Below are 24,967 nucleotides of genomic sequence, written 5' to 3' on the forward strand. Positions count from 1 at the left end.
ATATTAGCTAATTATCACCTTTGGGAAAGGCGGTAGCCAGGTCAAAAGAAGGAATCTAGGACTCAGGATCCAGAACTCAGAACCCAAGATTGGCTAGAGGAAGGCCTGAGAAAAACAAGGAAATGACTGTGCACCACCAAGATTGCGAGACAGAGGCTGAGCGAGACAGAGACAGAATAACATCCAGGCAGGATCCCCCTACCCTCTCTCTCTCTCTCTCACACACACACACACACAGAGCCACATCTTGGCTCTTGGAAGAACATCAGCCCCCACCCTGTGTCCGCAATACCCCCCCCAACCTCCCCCCACCCCGCCTGTGGCCCAGCCACTCTGCACTGAGCTGTAACTCCGATCAGCATTGACGCCCGAGTCTCTCTTGCCCCTTCCTCCCATTCCAGAGATTTTATGGGCTGAGACGCTTGCTTGCTGGCCTCTCTCTCTCTCTCTCTCTCTCTCTCTCTCTCTCTCTCTCTCTCTCTCTCTCTCTTTCTCTCTCTCTCTCTCTCTCTCTCTCTCTCTCTCTCTCTCTCTCTCTCTCTCTCTCTGTGTGTGTGTGTGTGTGTGTGTGTGTGTGTGTGTGGGTCTCTGTCTTTCTGTTTCTCTCTCTCTGTGTCTCTCTGTCTGTCTCTCTGTCTCTGTCTCTCTCTGTCTCTCTGTCTCTCTGTCTCTCTCTCTCTCTCTCTCCTTTCCATCCTTCTCTCTGTGTGCCTGTCTTTATTTCTCTCTCCTTTCTGTCTGTCTCCTCTCTATCTGTGTCTCTCTTTGTCTCCCTCCTTCTCTTCTCTCTCTTTGTCTGTCTCCCTTCTGTCTGTGTCTCTGTGTCTGTCTGTCTTTCTCTCCCTCTCTCTCTTCTCTGTCTCTCCCTCCATCTATTTTTCACTTTCTCTCCTTCTATCCTTCTCTTCCTTCTCTCTGTCTATCTGTCTCTGCCTCTCCCCATCATCAGCCCCATCTTCCTCTTAGAGTGCCTATGCCTGTCTTTCTCTTCATGGCTGGGTATGTATCTATCTGTTTAGTTACCAGTATGAGCAGGGTCTTTGGATTGTAGGACACTTCCAGGTACAGAGGATCAGGGAGCCTCCCAAGGAAGGAGAACCAAAGCCAGTTGGATATGTGTTGGGTGGGTGGGTGGGTGAGGCACAGGAGGAGAGAACCAGAAATGAAGCTCTTGGGCTTGGGGTGAGTTCAGAAGCAGGAGAATCTGAACATGAGAATCCATAAACAAGGGAGCCTGGAACTGAAGGTGGCCGAACTGGAAACTGGGTAGGAGTCAGGGAGGTCATTTGGTTCTCTTCCCCCAGCCATTGCCCCCCTTCAACAAAGAGGCCTGGGGAGAGTCTGACAGAGTGCCTGAATTGTTTTCAGTGCCCACAAACACATATGCACATGCCCTCACAATGAAGCTGACACACTCATAAAATGTTAGAGCTGGAAGAGACCCTGCATATCATCTGGTCTAAGTCCATTGTAAAGATGAGCAAAATAAGGCAGAGCTGAGGCGACTGGCCAAGGGTCAAACACACAGTTAGTGACAGCCAGGAAGAGCCTCCAGGTTAACTTCCACTTCTGCACTCTTTTCTTGGTCATATACTATGCTCCTTCCCATGCTCACTCATGCTCGCACATACATGCTCACACATGAACACATGTGCTCATATCCACAGACACACACTCATAAATAGTCCCTCACTCACAGACACACGGACACACATGCTCCCATACGTGCCCGCGCTGGCACGCACGCGCACACACACACACACACACATCCCACAGGCGCCCACAAGCACAGGGCAATGATTAATGTCCCCTCAGAAAAAGAAATTATATCGAATAAATTAAACTACTGTGGCAGCAAATTGAAAAATAAGGATGTAAATGAGGTTTGAATACTTAATATCTGAGACATGGGGGGACGACGAGAAATTGCTGGGTCCCCGAGAGGAGAGAGGATGCTCCCCTCCTCACCCTTTCAGCCTCACCCTTTCACCATGAACCTGAAACTGGGAGGGTCTGTGCACGGGGGTCCCAGTTACCATTGACCCAGTCCACTCTGACTTAGGCAAAGGGACCCAGAGCTGAAACCTCCAGGGAAAGTTACAGTTGAAAACCAACCTACACACCCCACACCCCGCATCCAAATTCTCCGAACACAAATTCTAGGACGCAGCCCTGATACATATCCCTGATACCCCGCCCCACTCCCCAAGACCCAAATAACCTGGCACACCCAAACAGTGCTTCTGGCACACACACACACACACACACACACACACACACACACACACACACACAGAGGCACCTTGACCTACTCCATACAAAATGATCTGCTTTTTGGGCTTGAGTCCCTCAGAAAAAATTGTGTGTGTGTGTGTGTGTGTGTGTGTGTGTGTGTGTGTGTGTGTGTGTGGCTTGTTGGGGCATAGGGGGCTAGCTCTCTATCCCCAGGGCTTGGACCACCTTTTCCCATCATGAGAGTCCTTTATGGGTGGGGTCCTAGGATTCTAACTCTAGTCCTTAATCTGCTTTTTTCTAAGTTGGTCTCCCTCTTTCAGCTTTGTCTTTTGCTCCCCAATATTCCACCTCCCAGTCACCCTTCCTGGCCTATTCCTCTTTTCCTTCCTACCCCCATCCATGCCCCCCTTCCTCCTCTCCCTCCTCTCCCTCCTCCTTCTCCCCCTTCTCTTCTCCACCCCCCCCCCCTCGTTCATATATATTTAGTATTTATTTACAAGGCCGGTTTTTCCCTGGGCGGGAAGCCAGCCGTGCACAGAAATCCTTAAGATGCTATAAAGCCGCTGAGGTATAAAATGGAAAGTGGTTAGCGCGCTGTTCGGAGATTTCTCACCGGCCTGGGCTCTCCTCGCTCTGCCCGCCCCCACTGTAAATCTCCCCGAGTTTAGCCTGATGGTTTGTGCTGTTTGCGCCAGGCCCCTGGATGGGGCGGGCCAGGGGTTAGACTATACCCCCCTCCTGTGGGGTCTTTTTTAGAACTGGGGTAAATCTGAGGGGCCCCTTTGCGATCATCCCTCCTTTAGAGGGATTGAGGCCATGCACCTAAGCCTCTCCTAACACCCTACTGGGGTGGGAAGGTAGAGGGAGCCCAATGCATGGGGGCGGGGATAGTGTAGGAGGAGAAAGAGATGGAAAGCCATAGTCTGAGTCTCTCTTGCCATCTCTGACACCATATTGCTATCTCTAACTGCCCATTCTTGAGCCCAGGTCCCCAGCCTTTATCTCTGTCTCCCATCCAATATTTCCCATTCCTGACTTTCCCATTCTGGATCCTCTATTTTTGACCCCCATCTCTGAAGTTCATCCGTGTTCCCCCATCCCTGGTCCCTATTTCTGACACAAATCATTGCCACTCCTGACCTACATCCGTAACCCTAGTCTCTAACCTCAAGCTCTGATTTTCGTTTCCAAGCTTCTACATCTGACTTCCAAATTCCTGTCCCTGACCTGCATTCTTAATACCCATATCTCAGTTGCATTTCTGACTCTCATCTCTGTAGCTCTATCTTTGGCTCCCACCATACTCAACCTCCTAAACCCAATCCTGGACTCCAACCTCCATCTTTGACTTCTACATGTGTCCAAATCCACGATCCACTCACCTCCCACACCTGATCCTACATTCTTTTTCCTCATTTCTAACCCCTCATCTCTAGTTCTTCATATATGAGCCTCTTATTTCTGATCCCCATCTCTAGCTCCTACCCCTGACAAACATCTCTGATGTCCTCTCTAGATGAGATGCCTTACCCATGACCTTAGTCTCTGACCACTCCATCCCTAATCTCACCTCTGCCGTCTCTGACTCCCAACTCTAACCCCTCTGTTCTGACCCCATCCTGATCCCCATTTCTGAGCTATTTTTCTGATCTTTATTACCTGACTGCAGTCTTTGATTCTCCATTCTTTACTCTTCTCTCTGATCTCCTTACTGGCCCCTACTTTGAGTTCCCAACTCTGACTTCTATCCATGCCCTTCATTTCAGACCCAAGTGTTTAATTCCTCCTTCCCTAACCCCTTATCCCTACCACAATTTCAGGGCTCTATCTTTGACCCTGTCTCTGGACCTTCATCTCTTGATTCTCTTTCTCGGTGCTCTAATTCTGATCAGTCTGAACCCATTCTTACTCCCATGTTTTACCCTCTTCTCCAATTCCAACCTCTGACTCCTATCTCTGATTCCCATTCCTGACCTGAACACAGAAGTACATTCCTGATTGCTCATCTTTGATTTGTCATCTTAAACCTATCCTTGGTCCTAAAAATGGAGGCGTTTTTAAACTTTCCCATCATTAACCCCCATTCTTGGTTCCCATTTCTGGTCTAAATCTCTGCTTTTCATCTCCAAAATCCATCTAACCCTCCACACCTGATCCCCATCCCTAACCTGTAGTGTGACCTCCCCACTTCTGATCTTCATCCCTGATTCCCATACTTGATCCAAGCCTTGACTCGTATTTCCTATCTCATCCCTGACCCCATCCCTGAACCTCAGTTTTGAGCTCCATTTCTCATTCTGTATTCTTGATCCCCCATTTCTGATCTTCATCCTTATCTTCCCATCTCTAGCTCTTCATTTTGACCTCATTTCCTAATGTTATCTCCGATATTCATACTTGATTGACATCTCTTATTTCCTGACAGTCTCTCACACAGTGTCATATGCTTGACTCCCCACACAAGCCCCCAGTTTCAGCTCTTTTCCCTGGCCCTGTCTTTGATACCCATCCCTGATCCACCATCTCTAAGTCAGTGATGGGATTCAGCCGGTTCACACCAGTTTGGTAGAACCAGTACCTAATCTACCTAAATTCGGTAGAACCGGTTGCTGACAGGGGTGGGACCTACACCCAGCATGTCAGTAGCAGCAGCACCTCAGCTCAGTTCCATGGAGAACCAGTTGTTATTTGAATCCCACCATTGCTTTAAGTCCCATCTTTGACCACCATCTCTCCAGCCTCTATTCCTTTCTCCCATCTCTGTTCCCCATCCTTGATTCTCCTTTCTAACACTCACGTTTGACTCCATCTCTAACTCTTTATAGCAGCCAACAAACAAACAAAAAACTCTTGCAAATTTGGGCTAAATTAAGGAAGGCATAGAGGGAGCAGGACTAAGGACATGATAGGTTAGGAAGAATATTGATCATCTGCAGAGTATCCAGAACAGAGCAATCAGGATGCTGAAGGGCTTTGAGATCATGCTATACAAGGACCAGTTATGAAACTGGGAATGTTTAACCTAGAGAAGAGAAAATTCAGAGGGGACATGAAATTTATCTTAAATTATCTGAAAGACTGTTATATGGAAGAAGATTAGATGTTTTCTGTTTGGCCCCAGAAAGCAGAACCAGGAACACTATTGGAAGTTGCAAAAGGTGGGAAATTTAGGCTTGACATAAGGAAAACTCCTTAATAATTAGAACCATTCAAAAGTAGAATGAGTTGCCTCAGGAGGTGATAGATCTTCTCCTCAATGACGGTCTTCAAATCACAGTGTTCAAACTTGTCCCCAAAGAAGAAGTGCAAATGTACCTCCTTTCCTTCTCTGCAGAGGTGGAAGACTCTGGGTCTGGAACACCTATGAGGATGTTGGATGAAGCAGTTGATTTATTGGTTACTTTTACTGAAATTTATTTTTCCTCTTTGTTCTTATTTGTCATAAGAGATAACGCTCTGGGAGAGCTATATTGGGCAACGTAGCTGGTACAAGAGACTGGCTAGTTCCTCAATACATAGATAATATAAAAACAAAAATATTAGTAAAAATTTTTAAAAATAAAGGCATTCAAACAAAGTATGGATGGACACTTATTGATGTTGCAGAGGGAATTCTTGTATAGATAAAGGTTGGATTAGGTTGCGATTCCTTCTGAGTCTGAGATCTTTGAACCCCATCTCTGCTCTTCATCATTGACACTGATCTTATTTCTAACTCCCATCCTTGGCTTTCTTCTCTAACCTTCCCCAATCCCTAGCCTGTTACCCTTGACCTTTAAACACCATTCTATCTACCCTTCTACTGCCCGGCAATTTGTACCCTTCATTTCTAATTCTTATCCTTAGACACCAAATCTTACCCTCATCTCTGACATCATCCTTTGATCTCCATCTCTGTTCCCTAATTCTGACTCCCATCTCTGGATCCCATCCCTGACCTGCTTTCCATCTCTAACTCCCAACCCTAATGCCCACCTCCAACATCTATATTTCCATCCATTTTACTCTTGTCTCTGACTTTCATCCTTCACTCTCCTCTCTGACACCCATTTTTGGCCCCCACCCCTTAGTTTACTACTTCTGTCTCTAATTCTAACCCCTTAATCCCATCTCTCTATTCTATATCTGTTGTTCATCCCTGACCCTACTCTGCCCCACCTATTTCTGACCTCTAGTGCCGATCCTCAGTTCTGAACATCAACTTTCATCTCCATCTCTGGTCCCCATTCCCACCCATCTCTATCTCCAATCCTGAATTTCTTTATCATTATCCCTGTCACACACACACATCTCTTAACCCCCATCTCTGATCCCCTTTCTGTTTCCTCATTCTCAACCCTCGTCTCTGGCTCCTATTTCTGACCACATGGATGATCTCTATTTCTGACGCCATCTCACTCTGATTCCAGACTCCAGTCTCTGACCATTTCTGACCGTCCTCTCTGATTCTCCCCATTACTGACCCCCATTCCCGGCTTCTATCCTTTACTCCCATATCTAGACTTTAAACCCACTACCGTCTCTGAGGCTCATTCCTTATTTCTATCTTTGACACTTATTCTTGACTTCTTTCCTTGATCTAATATGTGGCCCATCTTGAAAGTCCAATTCTGATTTATCTTTTGTCCCCAGTCCTGGACCTCCATCTCTGACCTCTATCACTGATTACTTTCTCTATAAATCCCATCTTTTAGTGCATTCCCAGACCCCCAGCTCTAACTCTCAATGCTGATCCTCTTCTCTGATCTCTCCCCTTTCTGGCTCCTATAATTGAACCTCATCTTTTACTCCCATCACTGACCCCTATTATTGATCCTATCTCTAGCCACTATTCCTTATTCTCCCCTTTGATACCAAACCTTGAACTCCATTGCTTACTCTCATCTTTAACCCCTAATCTTGACCCCATCCCTAACTTTCCCATCCCTGCCTTCATTCTTTAATTCTATTCTTGATCCTCTGCTTTAAACTCCTGTTTCTAATCTTTTGCATTCCCCATTTCTGAACCTAATCACTAACTCTCATCATCCCCTCCCCAAACCCCATATCTGACTTTTATGATTCATTCACCATCTTGAACTCATCTATTCCTAACTTCCATCCATAATCCTCAACCTGAGCCCCATTTCTGGGTTGGGTTTCCTGAACCTATCTCTGACCCTATCCCGACCTCATCCCTTATCTCTGACCTACATATCTGGCCTTGATATCTGACTTTCCTATATGTAACCTTCATCCCTAGCCTCTCATCTCTGATGCCCTTGACCCTGAACCTCACCACTGATCCCCCTAAGTCCTCCAGGCTCCATTTCTGACCCCCATCACTGACCACTATCACTGATTCACTATCCTTGACCCCCATCATTGATCCTATTCCTGATTCTCTTCTCTGATATCTATTCTCGACCCCATCTTCTACCCCATGATTATTCCCTAAACTTTACCTTTTACTCCCATCACAGACTTCAATCCCCAATTCTCCTCACTGATCTCTAACACACCTCTAATCCATTCCATCTCTAGGTTTTATCCCCATATCACACCCTTACCTGTCATTTTTGACCTTTATTGTTGACCTCTAACTTTCATCCCTGACCTTGCTCTTTGACCCTCATTTTTAGCCCCTAAATCTGACACCTCATCTCTGACTTGATACCTTTGACCATTATCCTGGACCCTGTATCCTTGATCCTCCTATCTGACCTCTTCTCCCTTCCCTTCCCTTATCCTTACTTTAATCCCTAATCTCCTCTTTCTTGACCTGCCATTGCCAACCCCCAATCCTGACCCTTATCTCTGAATCCCCTATTTCTATTTATGAACTATGAACTCTTGTCCCTGACCTCCTACATTACCTCGTCCTTCCACCCACTCCTCAAGAGCCCATCTCTGACCTTTATCCTGGACCTTCCTCTCAAACCCCCATGTTTGATGCCCTATTCCTGATCAACTTCATGCCTTATCTCATGTTGTTTACCACTACCCCAGTTCACAATCTGGACAACTTGTTTCTAACCTCCCACTGCTGGCCTCCTCTTTCCTGTTCTGATGCCTTTGTTTCAATTCCTGACCCCTACCTCTATGACTTCTCCCTCCCCCATTTCTATTATCTTTTTCTGGACTTTCCCACCCCTGACAGTCCCATCTTTGATCCCCCCTCCCATCACTATTCTTCCAAGAATACAAAATTTCCTCCCTCTATTCACTGTGGTGGCCCTGAAAGAGAACAATTATTGTCCTTATAATCAATTCTATGCATACCTGTGTCCATTCGTCATTCATTCATTCGCTTACTCCTTGGTTCATTTATTCACTTTAATTAACTCACGAAATCACGGGATCATAGGTTTAGAGCTAGATTAGATGTCATTGAGCCTAACTGCCTCATTTTACAGATGAGAAAACTGAGGCTCAGAGAAAAACGAAATGACTCGCCCAAGGGTCACACATCCAGTTAGCATCTGAGTCAGGGTTTGAGCTCAGGTCTTCCTGACTCCACGTCCAGCACTTCATTCACTATGTTATCTACTTGCCGGCCGTCATTCATCGAATGCATTCATTCACTCAGTAGAAATTTACTGATGGCTGCTGCGTGTCCAGCCCGATATCTGACTAGAATATGGAGGAGAGTGGAGGAGTCTCCCCTGCTCTTGGGGAGAAAAGATTCACACGAAAGAAAAGCTAAATAACAATTTAAGAGTTAAATGGGAACCGAAGAAATAACTACAAGAGCCCCTTGACAAACACTTACTCGAGCGATTATGGAGAGATGAGAGGAAGAGTTCAGGTGTGTGAATCTGGTCTCTGGAGCAAGAGTAGGAGCTCAAGGACCCTTGATTGGACCTCCACCCTTCAGCATGAAGAACTCAGGCCTTAGCACATAGCAAGTAGTAGTAGTAGTGGTAGTGGTAGTGGCGGTGGTGGTGGTGGTGGTGGTAGTAGTAGTGGTGGTGGTGGTGGTGGTAGTAGTGGTGGCGGTGGTGGCGGTGGTAGTAGTAGTAGTAGTGGTGGTGGTGGCAGTGGTGGTAGTGGTAGTAGTAGTGGTGGTGGTAGTAGTAGTAGTAGTAGTAGTGGTGGTGGTGGTAGTAGTAGTAGTAGTGGTAGCAGTACTAGTAGTAGTAGTAGTGGTGGTAGTAGTAGTCGTAGTAGTAGTAGTAGTAGTGGTAGTAGTGGTAGTAGTAGTAGTGGTAGTGGTAGTGGTAGTAGTAGTAGTAGTAGTAGTAGCAGTGGTAGTGGTAGTGGTAGTAGTAGTAGTAGTGGTAGTAGTAGTAGTGATAGTGGTGGTTCTAGTTAGTGGTGGTAGCAGTTTTCAGTCCTTTCAATCATGTCTGACTCTTTGTGACCCCTTTTGGGGTTTTCTTGGCAAAGATACTGGAGTGGTTTGCCATTTCCTTCTCCAGCTCATTTTTCTCACATGAAGAAACTGAGGCAAACAAGGTTGGGTGACTTGCCCAACTTGCCCAAGCTTATAAGTGTCTGAGGCCAGATTTGAACTCAGAAGTTCCCAACTCCACTGTACCACCTAGCTGCCCAGGGCCTTGAATGCTAGGTTTAAAAGTTTGGGCTTTATTCCATTCACAGCCTTTGATGGTTTCCAAGCATGAGGTAACACAATCAGAGGTAAGAATTAGGAAAGATGATGCAGTGAAATGGAATGAAAGGCAGAAGGCAGATATCAGAGCCTGGATCAGCAGTCAAGGATCATGGGCTCCAGGCCCAGCACTGCTACTTACTACCTGGGTGACGGAAAAGTCCCTTAACTTCCCTGGGCTTCTGTAAAATAAAGGAGTTAGCCCATATCCCTAAGCTTCCTTCAGCATCTATAACCTCTGCTTTCCTTCCTTCCAATTTCTGCCCCCTCCAATCCATCTCTTACAAACCTGCTAAAATAATCTTCTTAGGGTACATGTCCAGCTGTGTCACCCGCCTTGTCACCATTTCCTAAAGGACTTCTGCCTGGCTGTGAAAGTGCTCCAGAGTCTGGCTCATTTCCATCCTCACCTCATACCACTCCTCTCGACCCTTTCTGGAGTGCACAATGTCATCTCTTAGCCTGTACATTGTCCCCTCATCCAATCCCTTCTCTGCAACTGGCTGGATTGTATTCCTCCCTCTCAGCATCCTTGCCTTGCTTTAAGGTTCAAGCTCAGGTGCCACCTACCCCCCTTCCCAGTTATTAGTGCCCTCTCTCTTATTAAATTACTGTTTTATGAAATGTGCACATCTTCTAGCCCTCTCAGTGGAGTGTGAGAGCGTGAGGACAGCATTGGTCCCTTTTTCCCTTTCTACTGTCAGTGGGAAAACAGTGCCTTTCATGTCGTGGGTTAATGATAAATGTTGGATTAAATTAAAATTCTAACCCTATGCAATTACTTGGGAAGACTAGGCAGTGTAGATTGAAGAAGAAGACATTGGAGATGGGAAGAATAGCTGTTAATAATAATAGCTCACCTCTTTTCATGGTGGCCAAGAATTGGAAATTGAGGGGATGCCCATCAGTTGGGGAATGGCTGAACAAATTACGATATATAAATGTAATGGAATACTCTTGTTCCATATGAAAAGGATGAGTAGGCGGACTTCAGAAAAACCTGGAAAGATTTGCATGAACTGATGCTGAGTGAAATGAGCAGAACCAGGAAAACACTGTACGTAGTAACAGTAACATTATGTGATGGACCAACTTTGAAAGACTCAGCTCTTTTCAGCAATGCAATAATCTAAGACAACTCCAAAAGACTCATGATGTTATCCACATCCAGGAAAGAACTATGGAATCTGAATGCAGATTGAAGCATAATATTTTCTCTCTTTTTTGTTTTTTTTTCTTTCTCTTGGTTTTTCCCTTTGGTTCTTCTTTACAACATGACTAATGTGGAAATATGTTTAATATTTCAGATTGTACATATATAGCCTATATCAGATTGTATGCTGTCTTGGAGAGGAGGGAGGGGAAAGAGGAGGAGAAAATTTAAAACTCAAAATCTTATAAAAGTGAATGTTGAAAACTAAAAATAAATAATTTTTAAAAATAGTAATAGCATACACTTATATAGTATGTATAAACACACATTTATATATGTGTATATATATATATATATATATATATATATATATATATATAACTTTAAGGTTTGCAAAGCATTTTGCACATATTATAGCATTTGATTCTTACAACCCATGAGGTAGGTGCTATTAGAACCCTCCCCCCATTTTACAGATGAGAAAACTGAGGCTGAGAGAGGTTAAGTAACTTGCCTAGGGTCACATAGCCATTAAATGTTTGAGGTGGGATTTGAACTCAGGGTCTTCCTCACTCCAAGTCCAGAATTCTATCCACCATGCCACCTATGAGGCTGAGTTGGAAGAAATGCAAATGAATAGCAGAAGCCAGTTATATAGAATTGGCAGGCCCTTGGCTACTGATACAAGGTGAGTGATGTGGAAGATGGAAGAGTCAAAATTGGGAGGTGTGGATCCTGGGTGATTGGGAGGGTTGTGGTACCATTGACAGAGATTGGAGAAGTCAGGAAAAGGACCAGCAAGAAGTTGGGAGAAATACTGGGGCTTGGAATTACTGAGCTTGGAGTCTGAATGCAGCTGTCCAGCAGGCATATTGGCAAGACTGGACTGATGTTTCAGAGAAAGTGGCCAGGGCTGGAATTTCTACTTGAGAGTCAGCCACATGGAGGCAATTGCTGACACTGTAGGGATAGTTAAGGTGGTGGAAATTGTAGAGAGACAAGAGGGCCAAGGACAGAGGCATGGATGATGCACAAATTTGGGGCAAGAAAGGAATGAGAATATTTTGCTATCTTCAGTGGGCACTATGCCATCAATAAGTCAACCAAGAAGCATTTATGAAGTGCTTACTACATGCACTGAGGATAAGAAGTCAAAAAATGAATCAATTCCTACCTTCAAGAAGCTTACATTCCAATGGGGGAGACAACAAGTACATGTGTAAGTGTATCCAGAATAAATATAAAGAGAAGAAATACAAGATACTCTGGGTGGGGAGATAGGACATGAGTAGCAGCATGACTGGGAGCATAGATTTTGAGTTGAAGGGGACCCTGGAGGTCATATACTCCAATCCTTCATTTTGTAAATGAGAAAACTTGGACCCACTTAGGTTTTGCCCCAGGTCAGTAAATAGCAGAGCTGAGATTCCAACCCAGGTCTTCTGACTCCAAATGGGCATCTGTGCTGCTGCCTCCTGGTGGGTACAAGGCACCCACTCTGCAGATGCGGGTGTCCCGGTGTGGAGTGTCACCTTGTCTAGCTCTCTGCTTCTTTCTGCTCACCTAGTTCTGGATAGAAAGTAGGATCTCATGGAGGTTTATCCTCAAGCCCCCAACTCTTCCTTCCTTCCTTCCTTCCTTCCTTCCTTCCTTCTCTCCTTCCTTCCTTCTTTTCTTTCTTACTTTCTTTTTCTTTCTTTCTTTCCTTCTTCCTTCCTTCCTTTCTTTATTCCTTTCTTTCTCTTTCTTTCTTCCTTTCTTTCTTTTTCTTTCTTTCTTATAAATTAACTTAGTTTTAGTTTTCAACATTCACTTCCATAAGATTTTGAGTTTTAAATTTTCTCCCCCTCTCTACTCTCCCCCTTCCCCAAGACACATGCAATCTGATATAGGCTCTACTTAGTCATTCATATTAAACATATTTTCACATTAGTCATGTTGTAAAGAAGAATTAGAACCAATGGGAGGAACCACAAGAAAGAAGAAACAAAACAAAACAACAAAAAAAGAGAGAGCGAATAGTATGCTTCCATCTGCATTCAGACTCCAAAGTTCTTTCTCTGGATGTGGACAGAGTCCTTTGGACTTGTCTTGGATCTTTGCATTGCTGAGAAGAGCTAAGCCTATCAAAGTCAGTCATTGCACAATGTGGCTGTTACTGTGTACAATGTTCTTCTGGTTCTGCTCACTTCACTCAGCATCAGTTCATATAAGTCTTTCTAGGTTTTTCTGAAGTCCATCTGCTCATCATTTTTTATAGCACAATAGTATTTCATTATATTCATATACCACAACTTGTTCAGCCATTCCCCAATTGATGGACATCCCCTCAATTTCCAATTCTTTATCACCACAAAAAGAGCTGCTATAAATATTTTTGTAATGTGGATCCTTTTCCCATTTTTATGATCTCTTTGGGGTACAGACCTAGAAATGGTATTGCTGGATCAAAGGGTATACACAGTTTTATACCCCTTTGGGCATAGTTCCAAATTGATCTCCAGAATGGTTCGATCAATTTACAACTCCACCAACAATGCATTAGTGTTCCAACTTTCCCACATCTTCTCCAACATTTATCATTTTCCTGTTTTGTCATGTTAGCCAATCTGATAGGTGTGATGTGGCACCTCAGAGTTGTTTTGATTTGCATTTCTCTAATCAATAATGATTTAGAACATTTTTTCATATGACTATAGATAGCTTTAATTTCTTCATCTGAAAACTTCCTGTTCATATCCTTTGACCATTTATCAATTGAGGAATGACTTGGAGTCTTATAAATTTGACTCAGTTCTCTCTATATTTTAGAAATGAGGCTTTTATCAGAGACACTGGCTGCCCAGGTCTTTCTCTTCATCCTCAAGTCCCTCCTTGTCAGAAGGGAGGAGTGGGGTGACTGAGAGCCAGGCTTAACGGGTAGGGAACAATGTGAGAGAGTTCTGTACTAGTGCTCCGGTTGGGGTAGAGAGTGAGCAGTTGATGTGCAGTGGGGTCTGAGCCTCCATCCATGCCTCCCCATGGCCCATATGACTCCTATCAGTTTGCAGCCCCCTAATGCCCTCAGATACTAGCCATGCCTACCAAAGGGTGGGCTGTTTATCTATTTATTTGGCTTCAACCTCCACACATGCGGCACACTCCGTGTTTTTGCCTCCTACACACAATCCCATTCCTTCAGCCTTCTGTCTCCTGTGGATTCAGCCCTCAGCCCTCTTGCAGGGGGACAGGGAGTGATAGAGCCTCCTAGTGGTAGTCAGGAAGGTCCCCGATGTCCTGGGGTGGGGGTGGGAGGTGGGACCCGGGGCCAAGATCCCTGTGTAAAAAGCCAGCAGCGCAGGGAGGGAGCCTCGCCCCTCCCAGGGGCCTGCAGCCCTAAATGCCCCCGCACCTTCTCCATATTGTGGGGAAGTCGCTGCATCCATCAATGTCAGCCGCCGAGTTTGAATAAATTTGAATGCACTGAGCCGTGGGCGGCAGTTTCCATAATATCACTTTCCAGTTTGAATATTTCACTTTTTTTTCAAATTTCTTTTTATCCAACAGTTTCTCCCCCTTTTCATCTCCTCTCCCGCTCCCAAGCAGAGCCCCAGATGTGGAGGACACCACTCTAGCATGCCCTTGGGGGCTGTAGGCTGCTACCTCCACTAGCTTTTGGCCGTACCTACTGTGCACACATTCCCTAGACAGAGGCTTGATCTTCTTCCCATTGGACAGATAAGGAAACTGAGGCCCAAGAAGGCAGAGACCTCCCTGGCCCCCATGACACATGGAATATGTATGTGTTCATAGGCTGGCCTCTCCATCACTTCGAGGGACTTGATTCCACGCTCCTTTCCATAACTCCAATTCTTCTCTCTAGTACCCAGCATCCCTGGCAACTACATACGGCTCCAGGCTAACTAGACCTCCAGAATGTTCCCAACCCGCATCTCATTGTCTCATTTCCAGCCACTTCCACACCTTGCTGCCAGAGCCGCGGCCAACCCCACCCCACCGTCAACCTCGGACTCCATCCCTGGGACACCTAGGTCTCCATGAAGCTTCCCCGACACCATGCCACCCCCGCATTCTTAACCCCCCACCTTTCCAGCTCCCCTTTCTGTTTCCCCCAGTGGAATGTAAGCTTCTTGAGGACAGGAATCTTCTTACTTGCATGCTTAGCCCGGTGCCCAGCCCATAATAAGCACTTGATAACTGCTCCATTCATAACTATCCATCTATCTAATTTCATTGAGGTGCAAACGGATGGGGGAAGAGGAGGAAGGGAACGAGCATTATGAAGCGCCTACTGCGCGCCCATCGTTGTGCTAGGTAAAGGCTTTACAAATATCATCTCATTGGCACAACTTTGGGAGGGAGATGCTACTATCATTCCCATTTTACAGTTGAGGAAACTGAAGCTGACAGAGGTTAAGTGACTTGCCCAGGGTCACACAGCTAGCGTCTAAGGCCAGATGTGAGCCCAAGCCTTCCTGACTCTAGGCCACTATCTGCTAATGGCTGGTGATGGCCCAACCGGGAACAAAGGAGAGAGGTGGGGAGCCTTTTCCCCCTCTCCTGTGGCTCCATCAGGCTAGGACAGCCCTGGACTTTCGTGTTCAGCCCTCCAAGGCTTGTCTTTCAGCAGGGATATAGACATATTCCGCTTCAGACTAGGGGAGAAGAAAGGGGAAGCTACTCAAGGTCTCCCAAGCTTTATAATTCCTATGGCAGAGCAGGTGGGGGAAACTGAGGCATGGTATGGGGCACAGGGATAGGACCTAGTGATCCTGTGCTACATAATCATAGGGGACTCCAGAATGGGAAGCTCTAGTAAGGAAAGAAGTAGAGCAGACGCAGACAGGAAGAGCCTCTCCAAGAGTTCATGAGGAATTTCTCAATGACCATTCATGGGGCACTGACCATCCCTGGCAACACCAAGCACCTTGGCCACACACACATACACTAACTTACTGATCATCCATCTGAATGTCCCCATAATTCATGGGGACACTGACTATATTTGGGGGATAACCTGTGGGGTGAAGTGATCACCCATAGGGACACTGACCATCTTTGGGGAATATACCATTCATAGGAAAGTTGACCATCCATTGGCCTATCCATCATCAGGCCCCTGCATGAAACAGGGGGTCACACCCCTAGAATCCCCTTTGCTTATGAAAACACTGACACACTGATCATGCACAGAAGATGCTGACCATTCATGGGGACACTGATCGTAGGCCAATTTCCTCTCAAGATGGTGACCTTCTCACACACAACTCCATTGATTTAGTTCTTGTACACAACTTACCCTCACACTCGCAGACATCCACATGCATATTTCAAGCTTTTCTTAGGCTTCCGGGACAGCCAAAGGCAGGAAATGTCCCTTCTTCCAGTCCTACTCTTCTGACCAGTTTGTGGGGAAGAGTCATCCTTAGAGACACAGTCACAGGATCTCCCTACGCCCCAACACAGAATCAACTCCTCCTCCCTGGCTCTCACACCCCCATTATTGCACACTTACATGAGTATCATGAGGAAATAGATGGAAGAGGGAAATGCCCCTTTCTCAACAGAGAGAGAAGAGGTGAGACAGGGAGAGACCAACGATACCAGGAGAGGTCCAGATTTTGTGATACAGACATACACAATGCCAGTACCACTCCCTTCCCCCATCCACAAACTTAATTTTCCAATTCAATTGGGCTTCCAGGTCTCTTTCAGATCATACAGGGGTGGGGCATAGGACAAGGAGGTGACAGCTGTCCTTAGGGAATTTGTAGTCCAGTTGGGGTTGAAATTCACCTAGAAATAGTAAGAAGATGAGATGAAACCAGGTTCTTGTTGGAGTTCTGCTACGTGACCTTGGGCAAGTTATTTGAGGTCCTCTCTGGACCTCAGCATTCTCTTCTGTAAGATGAGGGAGTCGGTCCAACCAGCTCCAGCATTCTATGGTTCTAGGAGTCTGTGTGGGAGTATCTGAGGCAGCAGTTGCTATGAAAGCTCAGGAGAGGGACAGCTGGCTTCAGCTGGAGGTGGTCAGGGAAGGCTCCTGGGAAGAGATGGAATTTGGGCTGAATCTTGAAGGTGGTAGCATTTAATTTAAACAAGCAAAGAGGAAGAGGAAGGGTATTTCAAACAGGGGGAATCATTTGAGCAAAAGAAAGGAGACAGGAATGAGCTTGGCGTGGATCAGATTGGGAGCATGGGAGAGACAGGAATTATGTGGGAAATAGGTAGCATTGTAGTGTGAAGGGTGGGGCTTGGGACAGGGAGCTGGGACATGGGAGGGAACATTGAGTAGGTGGAGATGAATATACCCTATCCCTCCAAATTTCAGCACTGGTCCCATGATCACCACCCCAATTGTTCTGCTCCTACAAACTTCTTCCCCCTCCAATCTCAGACCTGCCCCCCCCATATTGACATGGGAGTAAATCATGTGAAGAAGATGGAACTTCCCCATTCCCTCATATGAGGTAAGGGGATCTCTGAGCTCTGGGAAGTTGATCCCTGAACTGTGTGTGAGAATTGGAAAGGGTTTTCTGATCAACGTTTGGGCATGGGGTAGATCTTGGAGCCCCGGAAGGGAGTAGGGGTATTCTCTGAGGGTGGAGAAGATCTCTCCGAGGGGCTCTCTGAGCTGATGTAGGGGTTTAGGGGGAGGTAGAGAGGTGGAGAGCTTTCTGAGCACTCTCCCTAGGGTGCCAGTGTCAGCATGCCAACCCCCCTACCCCCACCCCTGGCCAGGCCTACAGCGGGAGGGAGTATCGTGTGAAGGGAGAGGCCCCCGCCTGCCGCACTATGACAGATGATTGACTCGAAACAATATCTAAGGCGATCAGGATAAAGTGCCGGCCATTTCAAGGCTCAGCAGAATTCAGATTCTAATTAGACTTCTCACCACATTCCAAATAAAAATGGTTCCCCTGGTATCCTCTTTGCCTATCAGGTGTCTCTCCCTGATCGCTGGAACAAAACGCATAAAGAAAGTGATTAAAGCCATAACAAAGGCATAAAATTGGAATTATCGCTGCCACCACATCTGGGAGCACGGAGTGTCACCACACCGCCCCCTCCCTCCCCTCCTTCCCCTCCCCTCCCCTTCCTAAATACGCACATGCTCAGGAACACGCATACCACCCCATCACCATTTACCCCTTCAAACCACCCCACAATCAAGCTCCCTCTGATCGGACTAGTGGGAGGGGCAAGAGGGCTGGGGGCTGAGGAACTGGAGGTCAGAGACTGGGGGATGAGGGGTTTGGGTGAAGAACAGGGAAGCAAGGAACAGGGAGGTATGAAACTGGGGTGGGGGGATGAGAACCAGAAAGAGAGATGACGGCCAGTGCTGGGTGGTAAGGAGGTGAAAGATGGGCTGAAACCACTGAAGGTAAGGGATAGTGAAGTGAGACATGGGAGTGAAGGGGTAGCAGGCTGCGGGATGAGGATTTGAGGTGAAAGAGAGGGAGGTGAGAAGCTAGGAACTGAGAGAGTTGAGGGTGAGAGTAAGGGAGGTGAGGATCAGGGAGGTGAGGGCAAGGGGTGAGGGCTGGGGGCTGAAAGGTTGGACATTAAGGCATTGGGTGAGGAACAAGGAGGGAGGGGGCAAGTCTTGGAGTGGGCAGGTCTACCAAATAATCCAAAACATTTTTTAGCCACCTACTCTGCACCAGGCACTATGCTAGGCACTGGGAATACAAATGCAAAAAAATAAAACAATCCCTAACAACTATAGGAAGTAGACCTTTTCTTATTTTTTAAATAAAGGTGTTGCTGAGGGACTTTGGTCTGGGCTTCTCCCATTCCTCCCACTAAGAGCACATGAACGCACATATTCCCATGTAGTTAGAACCATAGAATTTAAGGGGTGGAAGGGGCCTTCCAGTCCAGGCCAACCCTCTCATTTATGGATGGCACAGACCTATAACAGGATAATGACTTCTCCAAGGTCAAATGGTGACTTTTTGACAGAGCCAGAATTCAAAACCAGGTTTACTTGATTTAAATCCAATGTTCTTTTCTTTATGTTCCTCTGTTTCTGTAAATATATGTGAGTACACACCTACAATCTGTATCACCAGTGTACAAGACATGCAGCACACATGAGCCACCATCTTGGTGTTGTATCCCCAGCTGAGCGAGGCATGACCCCTGACAGGATCATGTGGTCATTCCTCCATATCCTAATCAGCCAAACAAACCTGCTCATGGACCTTAATTAGGAACTTCATATATCTCTCTTGTCCCCTCAATGCAGAGCATACCCATGGCGAACGCAACATGTTCCCACCATATATGTGCACACAAACCTTCCACCAACATACACTCAGCTGGATATGCCTTTAACCATATACACAGACAGAGACACATTCGGATCCCTATCCGGGCCTTATGAAGGTTGCCCCCACCCCCCACTCCCAACAACCCTTCCCAGTGAGATGCCCTATGGCAGTTTTCCTGGATCTGTCAGGTTGTCCCTCCAAAACTTACTGCCCTCCAATACGAGTCATCGGCTCCTAGCCCTGAACCTTACCTACCTCCCCAACTAGGCCTAAGGCTCGACTCTAGCCCCCCTGGTACCTGAGACCCCAAGAGTTAGTCCTGATTTCCTGATTCGACATCCTGCCCTCCCACTCAGCCTTGGTTCTTTGGTGCCTTGTTCCTCCCCCCATCCTCACTGGACTCAACCCTCTGTCTCCCCCCTCCAAGTTCCGATCCCCAGCTCTCCTGGTATTCTGGGTCTCCTAGCCCCCCCAGCCCCTGATGCAGGGCAGGCTGGCGGGAGGCAGGTCCAGAGGAGGGTGAGAGGGAGTGGGAGCGGGATCAGGAGCGGGGACGATATAAAATTAAAAGGTAAAAAGCAGGAACGCAAATGGAGGGTGCTTTCAGCTTTCACATTATTAATGACTCTTCAAAAAATCGGCGAGTTTTCCAATCTTCTCCGAGAAGCGCTTGAAGGAGCTCACAGATGAAACTGACCTTCAAAATGTTCTTTGGTCTTTAGTTAAGAAATTCGCTCGCCATTATGGCATCATTAGGGAAACAAGGATAAAATTACTCCATGGTTAATGACCTATAGTATCTCCCCACCAAAATTTGTTTCAGATCTAATAAAACTGTGCTTAACACACTCGGATGAGTTATGAGGACTGTTCTGCAGGGTATTAAAATGTGGAAAATAGATTTTCCGAAGCTGGGGGGACTGGACTTTTTGAATCAGATAGCAGAATGGAATTTTCTGGGCAATAAATTCTTCCATGTCTCAATTTCATCTCGCTCTCTCTCCTGCCTGCCTCTCTCTCTCTCTCTCTCTCTCTCTCTCTCTCTCTCTCTCTCTCTCCCTTTCTCTGCCTCACTATCTCTCTCTGTCTCTCTCACTGTCTTCCTCTCTTTTTCTCTCTGATTCTGTCTTTTTCTCCTCTCCTTCTCTCTTCTCATCTCTTCCTGAAATATTGAACCAACAAGAAAATCTTGATAGCCCAGAGTTCCTGTGTTAAACTCTGCCAAGCCTAGACAAAGAGGGTACTAGGTACGTGTCCCCATGTTTCATGAAGGGACCTGAAGAAGAGGTGACATACTCTGGCTCTCTGTCTATATAAGTATCACAGAGAGGTTGAGTGCGGAGGGGGGAACATCAAGGAAGGATTCTATGCTCTGGCCAAGCTATGGTTCAAGAAATAGGGAGGGCACCGGAGTGCTAACTGCACACACACACACACACACACACACACACACACACACACACACAATGGTCTGTGAGTGAATACCCAAGGATGCCAAGCTCCATGTTGGGGTGATGGGACGAGTGCATGACCCCCACAGAGCACTATGGTCATCTTGCCTTGCACACACATGTGTGCACATAGAGCAGAGCACACACAGCTGTCCGGGCCCGGACAGAGCTGAGGCCAGGGGTCTGCGAGGGCCGGATGCTGCCGCTGCCGCGGAGAGAGGTGGCTCTGGAGGTAATGGCATTTTGCTCTCTTTAAACTTTAATCTTTCCTATTAATTCCCTGCAACTGGAGAATGTGTGAGAGTTAATGTTCCGTGAACGTGTTCCGCACTCCGCAGTCTCTTCGAGCTAATTACCTTCAGGTGCTAAATGGAGGGAAATTGCAATCCATTTGGATGTGAAAAAATTTCGCCTTGGCGTCCCCTGTGAGACATCCTTTTTCCTGAGTGCTGCAGAAAGAATGCTCTCTGGGCGGGAGGTTTTTCCTAATGTTTTTGTTCCCCCCCCCACCTTCTCCAAGAGACCAGGTTGTGCAGGACGGAGGTGAGGGTGTATAGTCTGAGAAAGGCCCAGAGTATCAAGCCTGGGGCCTGGAGGCAGAAATGGGGACAGGGATGATGAGGAGGACACAGGGGCCCTGACTTTGGGGGACACTGGGGCAGGGAACCTGCCACATACCCTCCTCCTCTCCCTCAGCCCCTCAGAGGCTCCAGAGTGGAAGTGTATTGACACGCTTAATAACACGCTTATTACCAGCATTTCTCAGCTGCTGGGCTTTGAATACAGATATAATAGAATTTTACAAGCCACATAAATGCTATCCTCTTCCTAGACCCCAAGCTGGGACATCCAAGAGAATGGGGATGAAAATGAAGGATGAAGATGGAAATGAAAAATGGGAAGAGCAAGATAGGGATAAGGATAGACATGAAGATGGGGAATGGAAAATGAAGATAGCCATGGGAATAGAGATGGGATGAAGATAAGGGTGAGGAATAGGGGTAGGAATAAAGATGGGATGAAAATAGGAATTGGGATAGAGATAAAGAACATGGAATAGGCTAGGAATGGGAATAGAATGGGTATGGGAGATGGATAATATTGGTATCAATTAATCAATAATTATGTATTAAGTGCCTACTATGTGCCAAGTATTTTTGTATGTACTGGAAATACAAAGACGAAGTTCAATAGTGTCTCCCTTCAAGAGTTTACTAGCTATTGGGGAAGACAGTGTGTGTGTGTGTGTGTGTGTGTGTGTGTGTGTGTGTGTGTTTGTGTGTGTAACCCAAGTTCCAAAGTCCATTGCTCTGGGATTCTCCTCATGGGTAAAGCTCAATGTTCTATGCCTGCATAAAGGGCAGGATGGAGTTGGTGGCTTCAGTCTCTTTGGGTCTCTTGATTCTATTCAGGCTCTACAGACACTTTGGATGTTTCTGGCTTCCAGCTTCAGATAGAAGATGGAAGGTGCCAACCTCACTTGGTTGCTGAAGTCATCATTTGAGGAGCTGGCAGTCTCTATTATGTCCCTATCCCCAACTTGCTACACTAGAGATTTCGGGGAATTTCATCTGGAATTCTCTCTCTTGGTTGAGCTGAGTTACCTTGTTCCCAGTGGGAGGCTCCTTCCCTCTCTGTTGTCTGGTATATATTCTCCTGTGTCTATTTTCTCTGATTTCTGTTTTCATATCGACTTGAATAAATGGGCTTCTTTTCACCTTGCTATGCATGTTCATTGTGGGACTAGTGTTCTGAAGGAAGGAAGGAAGTCAAGCTTTAGATATAAAACTGTTCCCTGTTAATGAACAATGATCAGAAGGTTAGTTTGAACTTGAAAACTACTTCCCCTAGGCTAATATTCAAGAGAGCAAATAGATATCACTCTAGTCCAGTCTCCTCTCTCTCTGAGGAGAGCAAAGTAGCCAAGCTTCTGTCCCAAGCCTCTACTTCTCTTCTTGGCATAAAGTCTCCCTTGGAGAATGGTGGAGGGAGAAGAGGCTGGGGAGGGAGAAGAGTTTCTTTGAGCTACACAATATCCCCATGTGACATATCTGAGGGATATCCTTGCTATAGAGATAACTGTAAAATAGAAACAAGGTGCTTTTGTTAGGGAAGGTACTGGCAGCTGTGGGATCAAGAAAGAAGGTATAGAATGTGGTGCTTGAGCTGTCTTGAAGGAAACTAGGGATTGCAAGAGGCAAAGGGGAGGGGAGAGGAGAGGTAGTGAATTCTAGGCATGGGGGATGGTCAATGTAAAAAAAACATGGAGATGGGAAAGAGTGCTGTGTATAAGAAACAAAAAGACTAGAATGCCTGAACCTTAGGGTGCATGATATGGTGCGGATCATGGAATCTTAGAAACTGAGAGAACTTAGGAGTCAACTAATCCATCCCCTGTCCCTAACAAATGGTCCCCCAGGCTCTATTTGAAGAACAGGGAGCTCGCTACCTCACAATTTGTAGAAGCTCAAATTATGACAAAGTTCTTCCCTATATTGAATTTATATCTGTCCCTCTATAATAACTTCGCCCTCTGGTTCTGTTCTCTGGAGCCAAATCTAATTCTTCCAGATCTAAATCTATGTGATAGCCTTCTTACATGTCAACCTTGCACACATATATATGCATATATCTATACGCATACTTGTAAGAATTCATATGTGTATTTAATATATGTATAAATATATACGTATGTATTATAATGGATAGCCAGATGGTTCAGTGGATAGAGTGCTGGGCCTGGAGTCAAGGAGACCTGAGTTCAAATCGGATACTTACTAGCTGAGTGACCCTAGACAAATCACTTCACCCTGTTTGCCTCAATTTCCTCATCTGTAAAATGGACTAGAGAAGGACATGGCAAAATTGCTCCAGTATCTGCCAAGAAAGCCCCAAATGGGGTCATGGAGAGTAGAACAACAACTGAACATATTCATGTACATATTGTTTTATATCATTTTAGTATAATTTCCATGTAGGCAATGAGTGCTTCGCTTTTGCCTTTGTACCTCTAGCACCCAACATGTTTTTCAATTGGATAGAATGGAATTTTACAATGGAGAAACCAAGATCTAGAAAAGTCTAAATGATTTCTCATAGGATCATAGATTTGAAACTGAAAAGAACCTAAAACATCATCGAAAACTGATGCAAAGTGAAATGAGCAGAACTGAGAAAACATTGTATACAGTAACAGCAATACTATACTATGATTAACTGTGAATGACTTGGCTGTTTTCAGCAATACAAGGATCCAAGATAATTCCAAAGGACTCATGATGAAAAATGCTATCCCCCTCCAGAGGAAGAACTGATGGAGTCTGAGTGCATATTGAAGCATACTTTTTTTTTACTATATTATTTTTGGATTGGGTATTTTTGTCTACATTTTCTTTTGCAACATGACTAACACGGAAATATTTTGCATGACTGCACATATATAATCTATATCAAATTGCTTGCCTTCTCAATGAGGGGGGAGGGGAGGGAGGGAGAGAATTTGGAACTAAAAAAATTTTTTTGAGGCAATTGGGGTTAAGTGACTTGCCCAGGGTCACATAGCTAGTAAGTGTCTGTGGCTGGATTTGAACTCAAATCATCCTGACTCCATGGCTAGTGCTCTATCCACTGTACAACCTAGCTGCCCAGGAACTCAAAAAAATTTTAAATGAATGATAAAAAATTTTGTTTACATGTAATTGAGAAAAAAACTAAATGTAAAAAAAATAAGTTTTCAAAGGACTTTCATACAAAAAAAGGTCATCAAGTCCAGCTCCTTTATTCCACAGATGAGGCAATCCAAACACAGAAAGTTCAAGTGACTTGTCTAGAGTCACACAGCTGGTAAGCATCCAAGGGAGGATAAGAACCCACGTCTTCCTGATTCCAAGTCCAACACTCTATGTAAGTGAGGAGGCTGAGTCTCAAAGGCCCATCTTCTGACTCCAACTCCAGGGTTCTCTCTAGAAGACCACATTTCCTCCTGTTGTGGGAGGTATTCTCTCCTACAACATAGTTTTCAGTCTCCTGGGTATCCCAGGCTTGTTTTTCTATAGAAACTCCAGCAGGCCAGCATACCTCCTATCATAGAGTGCCCAGAATTGATGGCAGGATTACAGATGTACAGATGTAACCTGACCAAAGCAGAGTGCAGCTGAACTGTCACCTCCTTTATTCTGGACACAGCATTCCTATTAATATAGCCCAACTTCAAATCTGCTTTTTGGACTACCATCACGGTGTTGACTCATAGGGAATTTAT

Source organism: Trichosurus vulpecula, chromosome 8, assembly GCF_011100635.1.
Source record: "Trichosurus vulpecula isolate mTriVul1 chromosome 8, mTriVul1.pri, whole genome shotgun sequence".
NCBI classification, from domain to species: Eukaryota; Metazoa; Chordata; class Mammalia; order Diprotodontia; family Phalangeridae; genus Trichosurus; species Trichosurus vulpecula.